This window comes from Chlorocebus sabaeus, chromosome 22, assembly GCF_047675955.1.
Source record: "Chlorocebus sabaeus isolate Y175 chromosome 22, mChlSab1.0.hap1, whole genome shotgun sequence".
Lineage (NCBI taxonomy): Eukaryota > Metazoa > Chordata > Mammalia > Primates > Cercopithecidae > Chlorocebus > Chlorocebus sabaeus.
Window position 1 is genome coordinate 74668409 of NC_132925.1, and position 7249 is coordinate 74675657.

A 7249-nucleotide genomic window follows, 5' to 3' on the forward strand; every position below is an offset into this window, starting at 1 on the left:
AGAAGGCATGACCATGTGACTAGGTTAGACCAATAAGATGTAAGCAGAAGAATATTTAAAGGACAGAGGATCTTGCCTCTTTTTACCCAGTCTTCCTTTCACCTGGTTGGAAAACAGATGCCATGACTGGGCCTGAAGATAAAAGACTTGTAGGAAAGAGAATAAAAAAGAGAGAGAGAGTGCCTGAACCCCTTAGAGATCTTGGAGCCACCTTAGCAGCCCTGGACTGCTTACCTCTGGATGCAAGAGAGAAGTAAGTTTTGATCTTGAGTCACTGTTAGTTTAGATTTTCCATGACCAGCAGAGGAAGCTCATCTTAACTGGTGTAACAGGTCAGGTTCCAGTTCTCAAATAATTTATGTTCTATTTGGGGGAAACTGGTAATAAACAATGGAAGGGAAAGTTCACTTGGAGATCAGCATTGGGAAGAATATAATGCTGGATGGCTCCTTCAGATTAATGTTCAAGGATGTGTCTTTGAAGAAGTGACAATTCAGCTGCTGCATGTGTGAAAGATCACTGGCAGAGGTGTAGTAAATGTGTTATAAGAGGGTGCATTCTCCCCCTGTGTAGACAGGGAGAAGGGATAGAAGGTAACAGTCTGATTTATGTTGATTTTCTTTTCTTTTCTTTTTCTTTTTCTTTTTTTTTTTTTTTTTGAGATGGAGTGTTGCTCTGTCAGCCAGGCTGGAGTGCTGGAGTACAGTGGCGTGATCTTGGCTCACTATAACCTCTACCTCCTGAGTTCAAGAGATTCTCCTGCCTCAGTTACCTGAGCAGCTGGGACTACAGGTGCCCGCCACCAAACCCAGATAATTTTTGTATTTTTGGTAGAGACAGGGTTTCATCATATTGGCCAGGCTGGTCTCGAACTCCCAACCTTGAGTTATCCACCCGCCTCAGCCTCCCAAAGTGCTGGAATTACAAGCGTGAGCCACCGTGCCTGGACTTATGTTGGTTTTCTAAGATCAGTCCCCACATATTCTCATTCAACTGCCCAAAACCTGTACCATACAAATACCAGAGGAGAAATATCAAATAGAAGTCCAAGGGGACATCAACTTAGTCAGCTTGCACTGCCACACTCACAACAGTTACCAAAGTGTTCTTCTACCTCCAGCCAAAGGGGCAGGCTGCCCCGAATCTGAACCAGTGACCAGAGGTGAACACACTGTGTTTTGTTTGATGACAGACTTTGTGGTTGATCCCACCAATCTCCATCTGCAAATCATAGATTTTAGACTAGCACAGTGGCATCACCCCATGTTAAAGCTGATTAACCCTTTGGAAAGTATCTAGTAGATACTTAGAAAGGAAAAACAATGATTTGCATGGGTCCTCCTCCTGAAGAGAAGCTGAACTTCACCCACCAGTGAGGACACTGTTTCCTTAGCACTCTGAAATTAGGACAATTGTTACTGGATTAGAGGTCGTGTTCAGAACAGTTGTTATATATGTTTCTCTCTCCTGACTTTGCTCTCTCCTTTCTGCAGCATCACTTTGATTCAGTAGGGCTGACAGGCTGACAAAGACGCTGTTTTGAATGATTGGAGAAAGCATGTGGCATCAGCAATCTTGCCCTGTGGACAGAGCATAACCAGATACTTTACTGATCTCTTCAAGCAAGCGAGAATTCCAAGAAAGGCTTCTATAATCAGGGTGTGGAGGGGGCATTTGGATACCTTTTATGGCTATGGTACCATAACTTGTCTTGTTGGCATGAAAAAACCACCACACTTCTCCCTTATCAAGTTTGCTTCTTTCTTTGTTTTGAGACAAGGTGTCACTCTGTCACCCAGGCTGGAGAATAGTGGTGCAATCTTGGCTCACTGCAACCTCTGCCTCTCAGGTTCAAGGGATCCTCCCACCTCAGTGTTGCAAGTAACTGGGCCTGCAGGCATGTACCACCACGCCAGGCTATTTTTTTGTGTGTTTTTTGTTGAGGCAGGGTTTAACATGCTGCCCAGGCTGGTCTCAGGCAATTCCTGGACTCAGGCAATATGCCTGCCTCAGCCTCCCAAAGTGCTGGGATTACAGGCATGAGCCACCGTGACCCACCAGGTTTGCTTCTTTCTATCAAAGTTAACATCATTACCTAATATTTACCAGGGAGGTGTGAAGAGGTTCTGAGATGATGATGGTAAGAACCCTGGAACTTGATGGGAGAGTGATTCATGTCCTGGGTAAGGCATTTCATGATCTACAGGTGAGCGCACTGGCTAGGAGTCTGAAGACTCTTGTTTTATTAATAGTTCTAGGCTCTTCCTTTGATTGACTCACCTGGTGACTTACAGCTGTGGTGCTGATGACCCAGCCCACTTTCAGTACTCAGGAACTCTGTGAGGGTAAAATATCATAATGTTCATACTCACTGAGCTATTAGGAAGGCCAGAGCTATCAGTAATTCTGAACATGGAAGCTGATTAATCATCGCATCGACTCATTCACTAGGCTTCTGAACATCTGGAAGAAAACATAAAATAGCGGTTAAGAGTATTGTGGAGTCAGAGAAGCATGGGTTCAAGGACCTGTTCTGCCACTTTTAGCTGTAAGACCTTGAGAAGGTAAGTCTCTTCACTTCTCTGAGGCTCAGTTTCTTCATAAGTCAAGCAAGGATGAGGAAAATATTACCTTCCTGTGAGGGAAATGTGACAGTGACGTAAGTCATGCATGCAGAGCACTTAGCACAACACCGGGCACCTGGTAAACAGTAAAAAATGCCTTTAAAATGTATTATCAATAATGATTCACAACTGAGTGAACATTTTAAACACACTATATATTGATATTGTCTCTTGGCTTGATTCATTATTGGACTGGCTAGCAATGTCATAGCCATTGATGAAACCTTGAGACCACATAGTTTAAGATTTCTCATCTCTGTTTTTAAGTATGATTTTCTAAAAATCCAATTCTAAGGGGCCAAACTTAGAAACTTGCTCAATCCCATGGCTTGGCAGCCTCAGAGAAGAGGCAATCAGACAGATAGTTCTGTATCAACAACAAAACTAGAAGAGAATGCAGCTTAGGAAAGAAGCAAAAAAACCCAGCACTATCTGGAAGATACGAAGTGTGAAAGAAGTGCTCGAAGGATCCTCAGAAGAAGGAAATTTAGAAAATGGAAATTTCTTCATAGCTTGTACAAACTTATGTGGTAGACAACATTGCATTCTCCCTCCACACACAGAGAGAGAGGTGTGTGTGTGTCATTTTCCTTTTCTTTTTCTTTTTTTTGGAGACAGAGTCTGGCTCTGTCACCCGGGCTGGAGTGCAGTGGTGCGAGCTTGGTTCACTGCAACCTTCACCTCCCGGGTTCAAGTGATTCTTCTGCCTTAGCCTCCCAAGTAGCTGGGACTACAGGCACCCATCACCACGCCCGGCTAATTTTTGTATTTTTAATAGAGACGGGGTGTCACCATATTGGCCAGGCTGGTCTTGAACTCCTGACCTCATGATCCGCCCGCCTCAGCCTCCCAAAGTGCTGGGATTACAGGCATGAGTCACGATACCTGGCCTTTTCTTTTCAATAAAACCCCATTTTTTCCCCCCAGATATCTTACTATCTCCCTTCAGGGAAGAGGACCCTCCCTCCAGCCAAAGGGTCAGTTTGATGTGTTTCAGTCAATTGAGTAATTCCTCTTGCCAATAAATTATTTTAAGGGTGGGCATAAGGCCTAGCTCTGGCTGATGAAAATAGTGTGACTGGCTAGGGGACTTCCCACAATTTTTCCAGAAGAAAATTCTATTTCACTCTTAAACTCAGGAATAGATCGTCTCTTTCTTGCCAGATCTTGTTTCATCCCCGTAGGAAGCCTGGAGCTGTTTGGCAGCCATTTTGTGACCATGAGAAGAGTTATCCTGAAGTAAAACTCCTACATTGAAGATGGTGGAGTCTAAAAACTAGAGACAATAATTTTCTAACGCAGGCAACACTTTGAGACAGTGACTAATTCTCTTGAAATATACTTTGTGTGAATTTGGGTCTTGACATTACCCACGTGTGCCCTTGTCCTGTTTTCCCAACGTCGAAAGTATAGAACTTGGTTTGCGATATTATTTTTAGCTATTGCCTACTTGAGGGTCAATCACGGAAATGATCCATTCTCTTCAGGGGGCAAATTATCCAAGGGGCAAAGGGGTGTCTTCTGGTAAATCAGTGGTGGAATAGAAAGAGCAAAGTATTCTTAGCCCAATACATGAATCCTTCTCTTTGAATGGCCACTTGGTAACCATGGGGCTTTAGACAAATTACTTTTCTCTCAGTCTCAGTGTCATCATCTTTAAAATGATGTTAATAACACTGACTTTTTTTATATCCCTTGCAGTAAAGGATCAAGTAGGATCGTGTGTATAGAGTGTACAATGACACTTCTACAATAGTACAGGAATGCAAAACATCAATGATACCAATAGCAATTATGATATCTCATCACAGGTCTACAGCTAGGGGGGAAGCATACCGTTGACGTTTTGAAGTGCTTTCACTGTTTTCGTTTTATCTCTGTGATTCACCAGAAAAGAAATGCAAACTGACTTTTGTTCCAGGGTAACTTAAGAAGGACAACCCAGAGGGAATAATGCGTGCCTCTTTCTCTTAGAAGCATTAAGCAGTAAAAAAGAGAACTTACTCATCCCCTTTCACAACAGGTGAGGGCATTCCCCCACCTCGGGTTCCCATTTCACAGTCAGATAAGGAGAAGTTTACTTTTCTCCGTGGTGAGAAACAGAATCCAGTGTGGAAGCTCAAGAATGATACTGATCATTTGTGGACACAAGCAAGCCGCTCTCCTGATTCAGATATCACAAGGTAAATGTCTTTTGGAGTTTCAGTGCCCCATCTCAAGGGGAGTAGAGAAAACCTTACAACTTCTGCCTAAAAGACAAATCTCAGTATGTCTGTGGAGTGGGCTGTTTTTTTTTCCTTAAATTTTTGCCATTTTTCTCTACAGGTACAGTCCTGTGGCAGGCCATGGAACTGACAGGTTTCTATGTTTATTTCATTAGAATTGGACTTTTGGAGAACCATACTTAGAAACAGAGGTGAGGCTGTGCACAGTGGCTCATATCTGTAATCACAGCACTTTGGGAGGCTGAGGTGGGAGGATTGCTTGAGGCTGGGAGTTTGAGACCAACCTGGGCAACAAAGCGAGACTCCATTTCCATAAAAATTTAAAAAATTAGGTAAGCATGGTAGCACATGCCTGTAGTCCTAGCTACTTGGGAGGCTGAGTTAGGAGAATTGCTTGAACCCAGGAGTTTGAAGCTGCAGTGAGCCATATCACACCGCTGAACTCCAGCCTGGGTGACAGAGCAAGACACTAGTCCTAAAAAATAAAAATAAAAACAGAGATGTAAAGACTTAGAGGGTGTGTGGTCTCAAGGTCTCATCAATGGCCATGATACCACTAGCCAGACCAACAACGAATTCAGCCTGAAAAAAATATATATCGAAAAGAGGCTATCAAACCAACCATTTAGTGTTGTGGAAATTGTGGGTGTCAGTGAAATCACCTCTCTCTAGGAGTTGTATAGCAAATACATGGATGCAATTTTGATTGCTCCAAGGATTGGGGAGTATCGGTAGCTCTTGTGCTTCTATGTACAGATGAAATCATCTGACTGCTTTATTATGATTTCCAGGTTAGAGCCCAAACATGCAAATATTAAATGCATATTATAATACATGACTTTCTTTTTTCTTTCCTTTATATTAGTTAATACCTGTTTGTTTATTTAAATTACATGTCAGTAGGTTATATTATCTGTGAATTTTATTTCAGAATGGTAAAGAAGATGTGGCAAAAATAAATGGCCGATAACCACAAGAGAAAACTTCCTTGTGGTTCAGCAGAATTCTTTGATTTTTATAACCAGTTGATTCAGGGTTGTGGGGATATAACCTCACCCCTGGCAGAAAGCATTTTGTCTATGCCAACTTCTCTAAGCTCAAAAAGCATTTGAAGAAAAGAAAATTCATTCACTAGCAAATAATTTAGCAATGAGTCAGTGGAGAGCTAGTACATTAGGAGAACAATTTAGAGGATGATTTTGTATGTTTCCAGATAATCTGTTTCGTGATTAATTTATAGTACTGATTACAAATGTTTATTTGCCACATGTGACTCTCTCTTTCCTCCTAGATTATTTTTGTATAGGTAGTTTATTTCTTAAGCTGTGTATCTTTGTTACCAATTTTCAAAAGAACTGAAATGTGCATGAGTAATTAATGGGGAATGTTGAGCTAGTTTTAATGGGTAAATTGTGCTATGGTAAAAATTGCAACCCAGACCTCTTTTGTATGCTCACAAGATGCTGGCCCATTCTGTGCACAGGTTGATAGCTGATTTTTTTGTAGCACCTTAATCTTGAGGTGACCAGAATTTTTGATCATTGTTTTCATGAGCACAGAAAGTTAGCATGCCATTCCTGAGCTGATATCATAAAGTGGGCCTGGCCGTTTGCGTATGATGCAATAAGCCACGAAAGTCTGTGAGTGCAGATGTGTGTGAGAAAGTTTATTCATCATGCCTCTTAAAGCCCACAATTGAGTTAAAATGTAAACATATTATTCCAAAAGCATAATTCATTATGACATTCTCACGTAGTCTTACTCTAAAACAAAGTACTTACAGAATTAGCCTGGAAACTGGAACATAACGAATGAACCATATCATGAGCCATATCACAGGTCAATTGAGGTTGAAGGGACACTCCAGGGTCTAGCCCCTCATGTAGAGGTAAGCTGAAAAAATGGGAGCAAAATATTTGGTTAAGAGAGGCTAGCAAGTGATGGGGTGAAGTATGTGTCTAAGATGAAGCCTGTCAGTAGAAAACACACAAAGGAACAGATTGGAGAAAGGTAACTGGCGTCCTTGTTTAAGTTCCCGTTCCTGTAGAAATAAGACCTGATGATTTTGGCACTCTTTCCTGTTAAGGAAGGAGATAGCCTCAGAGTTCTTCTAAACACAGCTCTAAGAATCCACTACCAACTCAATCTGTGTTTATTTTTCTTCTTCAACTTTTAAGTTCTGGGGTACATGTGCAGGATGTGCAGGTTTGTTGCATAGGTAAATGGGTGCCTTGGTGGTTTGCTACACAGATGAACCCATGACCTAGGTATTAACCCCAGCATCCATTAGCTATTCTTCTTGATGCTCTCCATCCCCCCACACCACACTGACAGGCCCCAGTGTGTGCTGTTCCCTCTATGTGTCCATGTGTTCTCATCATTCAGCTCCCACTTATAGGA

At 42.0% G+C, this 7249-nt stretch overlaps 1 long non-coding RNA gene across 1 annotated transcript; it reads right to left on the reverse strand.

The window, feature by feature from the left end:
* Positions 1 to 762: 762 nt before the first annotated feature.
* LOC140709783 (uncharacterized) lies at positions 763 to 6921 on the reverse strand. The gene is made up of 3 exons (XR_012090506.1): positions 6631 to 6921; positions 2373 to 2463; positions 763 to 1580 (listed from the first exon to the last, which is right to left on the reverse strand). It is a non-coding gene; the product is annotated as an uncharacterized lncRNA (long non-coding RNA).
* Positions 6922 to 7249: the final 328 nt, after the last annotated feature.